The sequence below is a fragment of the Lissotriton vulgaris genome, chromosome 1_1, assembly GCF_964263255.1.
Source record: "Lissotriton vulgaris chromosome 1_1, aLisVul1.2, whole genome shotgun sequence".
NCBI classification, from domain to species: domain Eukaryota; kingdom Metazoa; phylum Chordata; class Amphibia; order Caudata; family Salamandridae; genus Lissotriton; species Lissotriton vulgaris.
In genome coordinates, this window is record NC_141685.1 from 1,171,126,538 (window position 1) to 1,171,141,022 (window position 14,485).

Genomic DNA, 14,485 nt, shown 5'->3' on the forward strand with positions numbered 1-14,485 from the left:
GGGTTGCCGGGGAAGGCCAGGCCCCTGCCAGAGCAGGGGCCTGGCGTCCTGGCAAGCGCACGCCCTCTTTCCCCGGATGGGATGTGGAGGGGTTTCGGGCAGGGACTTAACGTGAGCTTATGACAGGCAGACTCAGGCAGACCCCCGTAGTCATGCCTGAGCAAATTCAGAGAAAAAGGACCATCGGCAAGGGGCTGAGAGGCAGGTGCGTACCCAGGCCCCTGGGGGCCCCGGTAGGCGGGCCGAGGCGATGCCTTCCCCCGTCTCAGCATCGCCGAACCTCACGGAGGTCTGCCTGGGCAAACTCAGAGAAAAAGGACCATCGGCAAGGGGCTGAGAGGCAGGTGCGTACTCAGGCCCCTGGGGTCCCCGGCGGGCGGGCTCGGGTGCTGCCTTCCCCCGTCTCGGCATCACCGGACCTCACGGAGGTCTGACTTAGGAAAAAACCTCGAAGAAAAAGGACCATCAGGAAGGGGCTGAGAGGCAGGTGCGTACCTGGGCCCCTGGGGGCCTCTGCGGGTGGGCCCGGGTGCTGCCTTCCCCCTTCACAGCATCGCCGGACCTCACGGAGGCCTGCCTGAGTAAACTCTAAGAAAAAGGACCATCAGGAAGGGGCTGAGAGGCAGGTGCATACCCTGGCCCCTGGGGGCCCCGGCGGGCGGGCCCGGGTTCTGCCTTCCCCTGTTTTAGAATCGCCGGACCTCATGGAGGTCTGACTGACCCTATCCCTAGTAATCCGGAGGAAAATTACCCCCCTTTCTTGTAATCTGTGCACACAAGGTGACAAAGTGGACCCAAGGCGCGAAAGTACCAGACCTCCTGGAGCCCTCGCTGGGATCAGGGAGGCAAATGACACCTCATTGGGACTTTCAGGAAAGCTCGGCCATCTGGTCACCCCATATGAAAGCATTGCAGGCGACCAGATGGCCGAGGGGATCTGAGCGACCAGATGGCCGAGGGGATCTGAGCGACCAGATGGCCGAGGGGATCTGAGCGACCAGATGGCCGAGGGGATCTGAGCGACCAGATGGCCGAGGGGATCTGAGCGACCAGATGGCCGGGCTCGAAAGGGAAGCCATCTGGTGACTCTGTGCCCCAACGAAAGAGTGAGTGGGCGCCGGGGCATGGGGGAGGAGGCCCAGGGCCCCAGTTGGGTCCCAGCCATGGATGCTGCAAGGGGGACCCAACGGGCCCTCCGACCCGGGGCCTGCGGACACCTTGACAAGCAGGGGTGGTCTACACGGGACTGACGGACCTCTGTCCTGGGCCCTTGGTGGAGCAGCAGCCCGGGGGACTGGGCCCAGGGCCGGAGCACCCGACCCGGGGTCCGGCGGGGCCCCTGGACCCATCCGGGGCCCAGAGGCACAGGGGAAGCCTCCCCAGGCCTGTCGGACACCATCCCGGGCACCCTGCCACGCAGCAGGACCAAGGACAGAGTGCGGGATGGGGAGGCTGCCCTCCCCGGGGCCCCTGAGGAGCTTCTGAACTCAGCATGGCAAGGGGAGGCTCCCCGGGCACAACAGAACCAGAGCACCTGACCTAGGGCCCCTGGACCCAGCCGGGGGTCCCAGGCCCAGAGACGCAGGGAAAGCCTCCTCGGGCCTGCCGGACACCATCCCAGGCACCCTGCCATGCGGCAGGACCGAGGACGGAGCCCGGGGTGGGGAGGCCACCCTCCCTGGGGCCCTGGATGGAGCTCCTGAACCCAGCCAAGAAAGGGGAGGCTCCCTGGACACAACAAAACCCTGTCCTGGGCCTTTGGCAGTTTGGCAGGCTGGGGGAGAGGACCCAAGGCCGGAGCACCCGACCCGGGGCCCGGCCGGGCCCCTGGACCCATCCGGGGCTCCCAGGCCCAGAGGCGCAGTGGAAGCCTCCCTGGGTCTGCCAGACACCATCCCGGGCACCCTGCCACGCGGCAGGACCGAGGACAGAGCCCAAGGTGGGGAGGCCACCCTCCCTGGGGCCCTCAGGGGCCCCGGATGGAGCTCCTGAACCCAGCCAAGCAAGGGGAGGACTGCCCGGGACCCAGGGAGCCCGTCCCGGGCACTTTGCCACTCCCTGAAGGAGGAGAGGTGTTTTCCCAGCATAGCCCATCTGATCACCGGCAGAGAACTGCCAGCCTGGGAGGGGTGTCCCGGCATACCCTGCCCCTAGTAATCCGGAGGAAGGCTACCCCTCTTTGTGGGAACCCACGCGCACCGAGTGACGGAGGGGACCCAGGGCACGGAGGCGCCTGACCTCCTGGAGCCCTTTCTGGGATCAGGAAGGCAAATGGCCCCTCATCAGCCCTGCCATCTGGTCGCCCCATTAGAAAGCATTGCGTGCCACCAGATGGCCGAGGGGAAATGTGCAAATAGATGGCCGGGACCGAAATAACCCCAATCTGCCTGCCCGAGCCTTAGCGGGAGGGCTCCCGCCTGCACTTGCAGGGCTTGGGGGCTGCAGGGCTTGGGGGCTGCAGGGCTTGGGGGCTGCAGGGCTCGGGGCTGCAGGTCTCGGGGCTCCAGGGCTCGGGGGCTGTAGGCCTCCGGGGCTGTAGGGTACCGGATCTGTAGGGCTCCGGGGCTGTAGGGCTCCGGGGCTGTAGGGCTCCGGGGCTGTAGGGCTCCGGGGCTGTAGGGTTCCGGGGCTGTAGGGCTCCGGGGCTGTAGGGCTCCGGGGCTGTAGGGCTCCGGGGCTGTAGGGCTCCGGGGCTGTAGGGCTCCGGGGATGCAGGGCTCCGGGGATGCAGGGCTCCGGGGATGCAGGGCTCAGGGGGGCTCTGAAACCCCACGCTTGGCTTCAGGCACGTGGAGGATCACTGGAGCTCTCGGGCCCGGACGCCTGGGGGAGGACTGCCTGTGACCCATGGAGCACGTCCTGGGCACTTTGCCACGCTGTGCGCTGGAGCTCCCCGGACAGAGGAGAGGTGTTGTCCCAGCATAGCCCATCTGGTCACTGGCAGAGAACCGCCAGCCTGGGAGGGGTGTCCCGGCATACCCTGCCCCTAGTAATCCGGAGGAAGGCTACCTCTCTTTCTGGGAACCCGCGCGCACCGAGTGATGGAGGTGACCCAGGGCACGGAGGCGCCCAACCTCCTGGAACCCTGGCTGGGATCGGGGAGGCAAATGGCCCCTCATCTGGACTTCCAGGGAAGCCCGGTCATCTGGTCGCCCATTGGAAAGCATTGCGAGCGACCAGATGGCCGAGCCGGGCCCGAAATAACGCCAATCTGCCTGCCCTGAGGCTTTACAGGAGGGCTCCCGCTTGCCCTCGCAAGGCTGCAGGGCTCGGGGGCTGCAGGGCTCGGGGGTTGCAGGGCTCGGGGGCTACAGGGGCTGCAGGGCTCGGAGCTACAGGAGCTGCGGGGCTCCGGGGGCTGCAGGGCTCAGGGGGGCTCTGAATCCCCACGCTTGGCCCGGGGAGGACCACCGGAGCTCTCGGGCCCGGACTGCCCGGGACCCATGGAGCCCGTCCCGGGCAGTTTGCCACGCCATGGGCTCGAGCTCCCCGGACGGAGGAGAGGTGTTGTCCCAGCATAGCCCATCTGGTCACTGGCCGAGAACCGCCAGCCCGGGAGGAGTGTCCCGGCATACCCCCCCCTAGTAATCCGGTGGAAGGCTACCCCTGTTTCTGGGAACCCGCGCACAGCGAGTGACAGAGGAGACCCTGGACGCAGAGGCGCCCTACCTCCTGGAGCCCTCGCTGGGATCGGGGAGGCGAATGGCCCCTCATCTGGACTTCCAGGGAAGCCCGGCCATCTGGTCACCCTATTGGAAAGCATTGCGTGCAACCAGATGGCCGAGGGGAAAGGTGCGACCTGAGGGCCAGGACCGAAATAACGCCAATCCCCAAGCCTTCGCATGAGGGCTCCGGGACTGCAGGGCTGCAGGGCTCCGGGGCTCTGAAACCCCACGCTGTGCCTCAGGCACGGGGAGGACCATCGGAGCTCTCGGGCCTTGACGCCCGGGGGAGGACTTCCCGGGACCCATGGAGCCCGTCTCAGGCACTTTGCCATGCCGTGGCCTAGAGCCCCCCAGACGGCTGAGAGGTGTTGTCCCAGCATAGCCCATCTGGTCACCGGCATAGAGCCGCCAGCCCGAGAGGAGTGTCCCGGCATACCCTGCCCCTAGTAATCCGGTGGAAGGCTACCCCTGCTTCTGGGAACCCGCGCACAGCGAGTGACAGAGGGGACCCTGGACGCGGAGGCGCCCTACCTCCTGGAGCCCTCGCTGGGATCGGGGAGGTGAATGGCCCCTCATCTGGACTTCCAGGGAAGCCCGGCCATCTGGTCACCCTATTGGAAAGCATTGCGTGCAACCAGATGGCCGAGGGGAAAGGTGCGACCTGAGGGCCTGGACCGAAATAACGCCAATCCCCAAGCCTTCGCATGAGGGCTCCCACCTGCCCTTGCAGGGCTCCGGGACTGCAGGGCTGCAGGGCTCCGGGGCTCTGAAACCCCACGCTGGGCCTCAGGCACGGGGAGGACCATCGGAGCTCTCGGGCCTTGACGCCCGGGGGAGGACTTCCCGGGACCCATGGAGCCTGTCTCAGGCACTTTGCCATGCCGTGGCCTAGAGCCCCTCAGACGGCTGAGAGGTGTTGTCCCAGCATAGCCCATCTGGTCACCGGCATAGAGCCGCCAGCCCGAGAGGAGTGTCCCGGCATACCCTGCCCCTAGTAACCTGGAGGAAGGCTACCCCTCTTTCTGGGAACCAGCACGCACTGAGTGACAGAGGGGACCCAGGGCACGGAGGCGCCCGACTTCCTCGAGCCCTCGCCGGGGTGGGAGAGGCGAATGGCCCCTCATCTGGACTTCCAGGGAAGCTCGGCCATCTGGTCGCCCCATTGGATAGCATTGCGTGCGACCAGATGGCCGAGGGGAAAGGTGCGACCAGATGGCTGGGACCAAAATGGCGCCAATCTGCCTGCCCCAAGCCTTCGGCAGAGGGCTCCTGCCTGCCCTTGCAGGGTTCTGGGGCTGTAGGGCTCCGGGGCTGCAGGGCTCATGGGGGATCTGAAACCCCATGCTGGGCCTCAGGCATGGGGAGGCCCACAAGCTCTCTTGGGACCCAGCCGCCCGGGGGAGGATTGCCCCGGACCCATGGAGCCTTGCAGGTCTCCCGGGCTCTGCACCAGGGACCTTTGTCCCGGGCAGATGCACTCTTGGCAGGCCGCAGGACGGGGGGCTCCCAAACCCAGGCATCGGGACCGGTCCCTAATTTCCAACCGAGCCAGGCCGGGGAGATCGGGGAGCCTGCCCAGGCACGAGGGACCTCTGTCCCGGGCACACGGACCCTCAGGACGTGCCCTCGTTTTCCACATATTTTTTCCAAAATTCTGCGTAGTAGCACTACGCAAACTATGCCCAGCCCTAGTATATAGCTTCCTGCAAAATCTACTCCCCCATCTGTCTCTCCTCGTAGACATGTTGATACTACAGAGAGCTACTTATCTCTTTAAGAGCAAAGAATTTTCTCAATTCTTGTTTAACGCTAGACCGCTGCAGATCAATTACTACTCGCTTGGTCTGAAAACTTGGCCTCAACTGAGCTGCGGCATCATCCGCAACTTAAAGTTCAAGGCATGATTTCCTGCTCCGTTCAGCCCTTGCTGCATCTGAGGCGGAGTTCATTTGAGCAGTACATGCTTTAGTTTTGAAGTCGGCAGCAACTGTGTCCGCATTTATCATTAAATTTGAGAACATTAGATGCTTCCCCATAGTAGATGAAGTGTTCTTTTATTCGAGGGGCGAATTTAAATGAGTTTTAAGGAAGAGGCGACACCCAGCGACCCACTACCAGGGCACCTCTCTAATTATAGCACCCTTAGATGGCAATCCTGGGTGTGAAACCTGGTTCACCCTCCATATGCCCCGGTAAATCCTTACATTTTCAAAAAATACAGAAAAAACACCAACAAGGAGCTTACCGGTCCTTTTGCAGTTTATTATTTCCCAATCATTCTCATGGTCAGTTGAGATGGTATCCTGGTGGCCTAGCCAGCCAGCCGCTGCCGCAAACTGGGAAGAGTAGCAGGCCATCATCATATGTTGAAAGGCAGAACCAATGCTCCAAAAATAATCAAAAATGACAGAGGGGCTTCAGGGGCCGTTACCAACGAACAAAAAAAAAAGAGCCAGGACCGAAATTGCCAGTACAGGCTCAAATGTGATCAATCATCAGCCATATCTCAGCAGCGGCCGATACCCTCCCTTGACCCAGAGCAGCGTCCTCTTCATGAAATCAGGGAAATCAGCCCAAGACATACAACAGCTGCATCAGGAATCCTTGGAGTAACAGCGTCGTTCTGAGTCAAGACGAGAGAGACAAAGCTCTGTGAGTTGTGGGAGTGGGGTGGAGCCGCTCATCTAGGGTCGGTGCATGATCCATGGGTTCTCCCGCCGCCGGAGGTCCCACTCCCCCTAACACGCTTTTAAATAGTTAATAAGTCAACTGTACAAACATTTCAAAATATATTTCAGTAGTTGGGAAAACCATTTTTTGGACCTCAGTGTGATTAAAAAAATATTTGAATATGATGAAAAACAAATCAGGACACTTTACTTGATGATGTGCAAATGATGAATGTTTTCTAAAACCAATGTTATAGATTATTTTAAACCTGTTTTATCAGTAAATCTGCAAGGTAGTGGGAAGGTTTTTTGACATTTCTTGTAAATTTATTATCTTTAAATACCAGTGCGCTACAACATCATGCCTTAGTGATAGAGTTATTAAATGTGAGTGTTTAAACATGAGAAACACTCCTGCCCTTATGGCCATGCTATTAGTAAAGTGAGAGGCAAGTCAGGGATCATTTGTACCCTATATGTGGGCTCGATTCCTATTAAACGTGGAACAAACTTTTAGTCTATTTAATCAAACAGTATAATTTTGTTTTGTACAACAGAAATGCTGAACTCACATAGTTGAAGGTGCACTCATTTGAGAATGAAGAAAAAGGCAACTCTGTGAAATAAAATGTTTGCCAATGATAGCACAATTTAAGAACAGTTTACAAGTCAAGTACATTACAGTTAGGTCGAGTAGATTATTGAAGTTTCTCGACCTGCAGGTCTAAAACATTTTTAATGATTTTTCAAAGCCTGCTTTTTTTCCAGAAGACTTAGAAGGGGACATTGTATTGGAGTAGTTGTAGCCTCACTGATGTCCTCACGCTTGCTGTTTTCTAATAGAGAAAAATGAAGGGATTGCATTCAGTGCAAGACTCAGCCATTCCAATCAGTTCTTATTTCTGAATAACTTAAAGGTGCTTAGGATGGTTCAGGTCCTGATGACCGTAGCAGGGGGGATTGACTTTGCTCATTAGATCTCCTGGATGCTTACTGTCACATTGCTGCTTTCCACAAAAGTCCTGCTTCAAAGACTTTCACTAACCGCTACCTCTTTTAATCCTCTATCTCAGTAGTCAGTTAGTTGACCTAGTCATTTATATGTCTGGTTGAGCAGAGCCATCTTGGAAAATAAGACTCACTCCAGCTCAAAGCTTGTTTTTCATGTTCTTCATAATCTTGAGTTCTCTGACCATATTACAATTTTATTTTTCTGATGGATACCTCAAGCTGCAAATCGCTTACCTTATGAATATCCCCAGGATGGCTCTGGAGATTTTTCAAAGCACTTCTCCCCTTGTACTGGTAGGTGGCATTGTGAAGCTCTACGTCACCTTCATCGTGGCCTGGAAATGAAATTGAAGCCGCTTGTAAGCGCCACCTCCGCACCCAGCTGCTTTTTTCTTTCTTTCTACACCTTTGGCTACTGATAATGATCTCGCTCCCAAAACTTTTTCTCGGCCGTTCCCCACCAAAGCTGAAGACGCAGACTCATTCCCGTTCTTAAGGCTGTTCTCGTTAAGGTCTTCGTTGTACTCCAAATCTTCAGGTATGGCCAATTCTAGTAGGAACAAAAACAGAAGTCAACAAAGCAGGATTTTTCCACATATCATTACTCTCTGCCAGAGAAGTTGCAGAGACGTCAAGGTGCCTCTTAGTCTTGGTCCCGGTCTCCTATTGAGGAACCAATACTACAATTTTCCTGATGCAACCAGAGTTTCCAGGTCCAACAGTAAAGCCGCAATGGATAAAGCCTTTCATGAAGGTCTTTTTCTGATTTTTTTGCCACCTTCCCAGCTCCCTCTGGCACACCTTTGGGCCCTAAGGATCTGAGGAGACCTCCAGTCAGAATACTGTTGCAGGTTCGTCCTCGGTCATCTATGCCTCTTGACCCCACTGTGGGATCCGTCCCCGATCTTAGGGGCTGATGGGGGCTGATGCTGAACATGGCTCTGACCGCCACTGTGCCACAATCCATGGCCAAAGGCCATGTTGACTCAGGCCCGATTTTTGAGGAGGACCCGATTGTTTTGTCTGACTCTGTGCCAAGCCAGTCAAACTTTTGACCAACGTTGGGCCCTCCACAACCTGTGACACAGCCAGTTCAAACTTATTTTGACTCTGATAGAATGCCACCCTTACCCAGAAGTCATTTCTAAGTACTTCAAAACCATTTTGGTTTAAAACATAGTCAGCATGACCTGGGAGATGATGATGAAGATAACTGAGGTGGTGCATACCATTACTATGTCAATTACAATCTTTATATGGATTTACCAGAGGTCATTGCACTGGGCACCTCGATTGACACTAGGTTTAGTTCCCTCCCTGACCCTTCCACAGAGGAATTCACCTCCTTTGCTATGGTCATCTGGCATTCTGCTGAAGTGTTAGGCCTACAACTGCCGTCCATTGAGGTTAAAACCAAAGTCCAGATAGAAGTCCTACAACCTGAGCAGGCTTCCATGGGACCACTTCTTCATTTAATGAAGACCTACCTTATGGACACACTAATAGACACTTGGACCAAAACTTGGTCTTGCCAACCGTCAAATAGGCAAACAGCTAGAAAACACAGACCTGCCCCAAGGGACCAAGCTTTCCTATGGAACACCCTATGTCTGAAAGTTTGGGAGTCCAGGTGATCACAAGCAGACTGAAACAGAACACTTTCATTACAACTCGTCCTGAAAGGAAATCAAAACAAGTGGAGGCATTTGGGAATAGGATGTTTTTTTCTCCAGTCTTGCCCTGTGTTTTGTCAATGCCAGTGGAGTCCTATGACGATACTCATAAACATTGTGGGACTTGTTTAGTGAGATCACGTTGACAGTCCCGGAAAAATATTGCACCAATCTTGCACAAATTATTCAAGATGCAGTAAAGGAAGTCATCCTCACCGAGCCGGACACTACTGACTAGTGTGGCAAGGCATTTGGTAACAGGGTGTTGCTTTGGCGCCATACACTGATGAGATCCACACTTTTTTTGCAGTCCAAATGTCACTGATGGATTTGCCATTTGACAACACCCATTAAATTGGAGATGAAGCAGACTCTGCAGTGGAGTTCCTCAAAGAAAGTTCTGTCACAGTGCAATTTCTGATCCATTTTGTGCCCATGAGGCGGTATTGCCACCACTGTCTTCCTTTTCAAGGCTTCAGAAGGGGCTTATTTATTTTATTTATTTATGCGATTTTATATAGCGCAAACTTTACCCGAAGGTGTCAGAGCGCTTTACATAAGGACCTGTTAAAAAACATAAGGACTTAGGATTACATGCGTTACATAAAGGATACAAACAGAAAATAATTGCAAATGTACAAGATGTAAAGTCACACAAAGAGATACAAATGGATATGCTCTAAGAGTCACATAGGAATGGTAGATAGTACAAAGGTCTACTGCATATACTTATGATTAGAGATATCTCTATATACAGAAAAGCAGAGTTCCATAAGTGGGGCCGGAGGGGGGATGCAGTCACAGCACAAAGGGAGGGTGGGAGGGATGCAAGGGTACGGAGAAAAGGCAAAGCAGAAAAGGGAATAAACATTTGAGGATCATCAACGGGGAAAAGGGTTAAAGGAGGAGGGAATGGATGGAGGGTCAGAGTCCATAGAAAAGTGTCCGAAATCAGCAGCAAAATGGCGGCCAGGACAAAACAAAAAGTAAAGAAGTCCAGGAGAGAAGGTGGTGGTGTGGTACGGCTGCCCGTCACCCACCAGCAGCATGTTGCCCAGGTGGGAGATGAGAAGAAAGACCACAGGCGCCATGGCATGGTGGGTTGTTGTCGTCGGGTGGGCCCCTCACATTAAGGCACTGCAAATGTCAGGCAGATCGTGGTAGCAGTGTGACATCAGTGTGGTAGTCTCCTCGCTGACACCACGTTTGTCACGGATCTCGTGGCGCTCCTCGCCACTCTGCCTCGCACATCTCGCTGGCTGGTTCCTCAACCGCCACCATTGTTGAGTCAGGCTGGCCGGTACAAAGCTGGGGCTTGTTGGGGCATGGTGTGACGCTGGGGTGCAGGCGAGGGGGAGAAGCAGAGCACTCCGCACAAGTCACCGCCAAGGATCCTTGAAGAGGGCTCACCCCCGCAGGCATGAGACACAGAGAGAGCTTGCGGCGTCGCTTACAGCTATTCCGCCGCGCAGCCATATCGTGGCAACAGATGCAGCTTTTGTTATGGGAGAGGCAGTAAGCGCTGGGGCCAGATGGTCAAGTAGAGGCGCCGATCGGTAGTTGCGGGTCACACCCGGCCGCCATTTTAAGGTCAGGCAGGCGTGGGAAGGCAGATTGTGACAGGGGCCGCCCCCGGTGTCTTGCCGCTATAGAGGCCCCCGAGATTATCCTCAACTAGAGGCAGCCACTGTGTCCCTTAAATTTCGCCCGTTAAACGTAACTCCCACTGAGGGTTGAAGTCATCGGCGCTCTCGTCTGGGCTCTGGCCGCCATTTTGCCCGCTGCCGTCCTCTCCTAGCGTCTCCTCACAGATCTAGCCGTTTCAGCGGCACCAGGGGCGATCGGAGTAGCCCTGCAGGTGCCCCACACCTTCCGCTTCAGGTAGGGGGCATGAGCGGCGTTGAGGGCTTCATTCAGACGCCAGGAGCTGGGCCGGGGCAGCGCGTGGACTGGGAGCCGAGACGGTTCACGCGCTGATGGTAAGCCCGTAAGCAGGTATGTCTTAGCTCAAAGACAATGAACGGCATGGCCCAATTTCACAGCAACAGAACCCCCCTCCCCCAAATCCTTTCGCAGCTGGGGTTAGGGATCCAGCTGCTAACATCGAGACCCTCGGGGCAGCATACTGCCCATTCCCACACACCTCCTGCTTCCAAACAACTTTAGCTTGCCCTTGGCGGCATATGGTCACCCTGTTAAAGGCTGATAAGATATTACTCCATGGGTGGAAAGACATTACATCCAACAGATGGGTGCTCCAAATAAATTAGCATGGATATGCCTTACTATTCTTATCTGATCCACCACACATTCCACCTACATCAAAGTGGCCTTCTGAGGACTCTCTGCCCATTTTGCTGAAGTAAGTCCTTGCTCTTCTTGACAAAAGAGCATTACGGAGGATCCCGGCATCGGAAATAGGAACTAAATGTTATTCCCTCTGCTTCCTGGTGCCGAAGAACAAAGTCTTTTGTCCTATTTACTTGAGAAACACTGTTTACTACGAATGCGCTACAATGCATAGCATTACCAACACGGTCGTTACAACGACCGCTTTGTTTCAACACGAACCACTACATCGCAAGTCGTCTCAACGACTTTATGTAGGCGGCGCGCTGGTGTTGGATTTACAATCCAGCACTCTCCCTACTGTTGCACAAACTGGAGTAGGAATAGTAAATAATACTATTCCTAAGTCCAGCACGCCCCCTATAGCAAGTCGTTGGAACGACTTGCGATGTAATGGTTTGGGTTGAAACAACACGGTCGTTGTAACAACCGTGTTGCAATGGAATGCGTGAAAAGCGCATTTGTAATAAAGAGACATATTCATTTAAGATATTCGTCCTCTCAAATTCTTTCTGAAAGCTGACAGATTCAAGATACTTTCACATCCTAGCCCTGAAGTCCCACAGTCGCTATCTGTGCTTGAACATGGTCCAAGAGCGTTTTCAGTTTTCTGTGATTCCCTTTTGTCTCGCCAGTGCCCTTCAGTGATGGCGGTGGTTTCAGCCCACTTTCGGAGGTTGGGTACACCAATCTTCCCTCTACTTCGATGACTGGATGCTGAAGGTGGGTGGTCGTAGACCACGTCCAACCACTTCTAGATGACAGCAGACCTCACATGATCAAGGTTCTTAACAGTCACACCTGTCTCCTTGGCAGCGGCTCCTATTCATTAGCGCTGTTTCGAATACTGTACAGTTTCAAGCCTTCCCTCTAGTACAGCGAGTCCAATACTATGATCCTGATGTTCCAGCCTCGGTCCTGGGTCTCAGAAGTTGTTGTAAACCACCTGGTGGGATTTCTTTAACTTAGCCTAGTGGATCACGAATGGCATCTATGCCTGGAGGTGGTGCAGGATGTCTTCCACCAAAAGCGAGAGCCCTGACTGTCTCTTTAGTACTGCAGAAAACTAGCAGTGTTAGCACTTTAGCGCATTGGACTTCCCTAGAGGGGTTTGGCACAGAGATGCATTCCATCAAGAGTGGAGCAGAGGACTCTTGTATGCTTCCTGCCGATGACTGTCCTGCCAAGAGTTCTAAAGAAAGTCAAGAATGATTGGGCTTTAGTTGTCTTAGCTGCTCCAGATTTGGCCAGGAGAGTGTGGTATCCATAACTTCTGGGCATGAGCATATATCTTCTGATCAGACTGCTGCTTTGGAAGGATCTTTTGTTGCAGAAGCAGCAGAGCACAGTTGTGCACCTGAACTTGCACAATCTACACCTCCATGTGAGGAGAGTGAGTGGCGACAGTTGACTGCTTTTTACCTCCCTTTTGAAGTTGTGAATTTCATCCTTGTGGCCATGAGTCCATCCACAAAATCAATTTACGACTGGTGCTGGGGTAAGTTTGTAACCTTGTGTGGTTCCTGCTATGTAGATTCATTGCAAGAAAAGTTGGCAGATGTTTTGCATTTTGTGCTGTTTGTAGCCCAGCAGGGACATACATGCAGGGGGCACTGTTAAATGTTATTTATCAGCCCAGTTGGCCTTTGTGTTTACCAGACCAGCTGTCCTAGTTTTTTATGCATTCTCTTAAATATTTAGTTCATATGTTTCCACCCAATCCTTTTGTGATGCCGCGGTGGGACCTTAATTTGGTTCTCGCATTCCTTATGTGTACCCCATTTGAACTGATGCACAGCTGTCCTTTGCATTTCTTGACTCTTAAAACGGTAGTTCTCATTGCCATAACTTCAGCTATTACCGTGCATGAATTGCAAGCTCTTTTCAGCTTCCATACACCACCTTTTTTCTGGACAAACTGGTGTTGTGAACCAGCCGAAGGTTATGATTTTCAATTCAATTTAATTTTATTATGTTTTGGCACTCCGAGGAGGTCCACATAAAACAAAATACACAAATACAAATACACATTCTCAAAAATAAAAATGACAACTACAACATTTTCCACTAGACAGGATAATCAACGACACAAACCTCCATATTTCATCAATAAATAGCTAAAAATCCTTTAAAAAAGTTAAAAATATTGAAGCAAAACATTTCATTTGGGGGACTATATAGGGCTAGTAAAAAAGAATTCACATTAAGTATACCCAATTGCAAACAGATAGATCTTAACCACTTCAACCGAAGTGGGCGCAATGCAGGACATATAAACAAAACATGAGAACGATCCTGTACAGACATATTGCAAAAATTACATGTGGGAGAGGACCCATACCATTTTGCCAAAAGAATGTTTAGGGGTAGCAAATCCTGCCTTAGGAGGAACCAAAATCTCTGCACACCATGTGGTAAATTCCAAGCGACATAGGGTTGGGCAAGCTTCATTGAGTACGAATTAACAAGAAAATCACCTCCCCTCTTTACTTGCATGGACTTCTTGTCCGACATGAAGCAAAAATCCCATGAAGCCTGTTTCAAACGAGATTTTAGCTGGGAGGGAGAGATAGTAAAAAGGGTACTCTCTTCCAAATCAAGAAGTGCCACAGCTTTTCTAAAGTTCTTAACGATTTGGGAGAATTCCTTTTAGCTGCCCAACAATTCCCCCTTATGAAGGAATCTCAAAGAACCCATTTCTCCTCTAGCCAGGCTAGCGACCCATCGAACTAGAGCTGACAGGCCCTGCGCCCAACTGCTGCGAAGACCGAATTCAAGTCTACAAGCGGCCGCGGAGCAGGCTGGGTTGAGAGAAGTTATAGACCTTAATAATCTTCCTACTACCGTCTGTAAAAAGCCCCAGTGCTTTAGGTCAACCACTTCCATTCCATACAAAAGGGTAGATGGAATTTTTGCCCTATAAACCTCCAGTAAACAAGCAAAATGTCTTCTCCCTGTCGCGGAATAAAGGGCGCTCAGACTTTTACCTTGGGATAAAGCTTTACGGGAGTTATTCTCAATATGAGGCTTCTCGCTCAGGTTGGCAGAGATTATTTTACCTAAAAAGGTGTATGTCTTAACCACCTCCAACTTCTGACCACCTACTGACCAGCCATAA

The 14,485-nt window shown here is 53.3% G+C and overlaps 1 protein-coding gene across 1 annotated transcript in view; it reads left to right on the plus strand.

Annotated features, from left to right (window-relative positions):
• Nucleotides 1-14,485, plus strand: part of LOC147748866 (protein-associating with the carboxyl-terminal domain of ezrin-like) — a 1,120,148-nt gene that overhangs the window by 786,625 nt on the left and 319,038 nt on the right. The window lies entirely within an intron of this gene.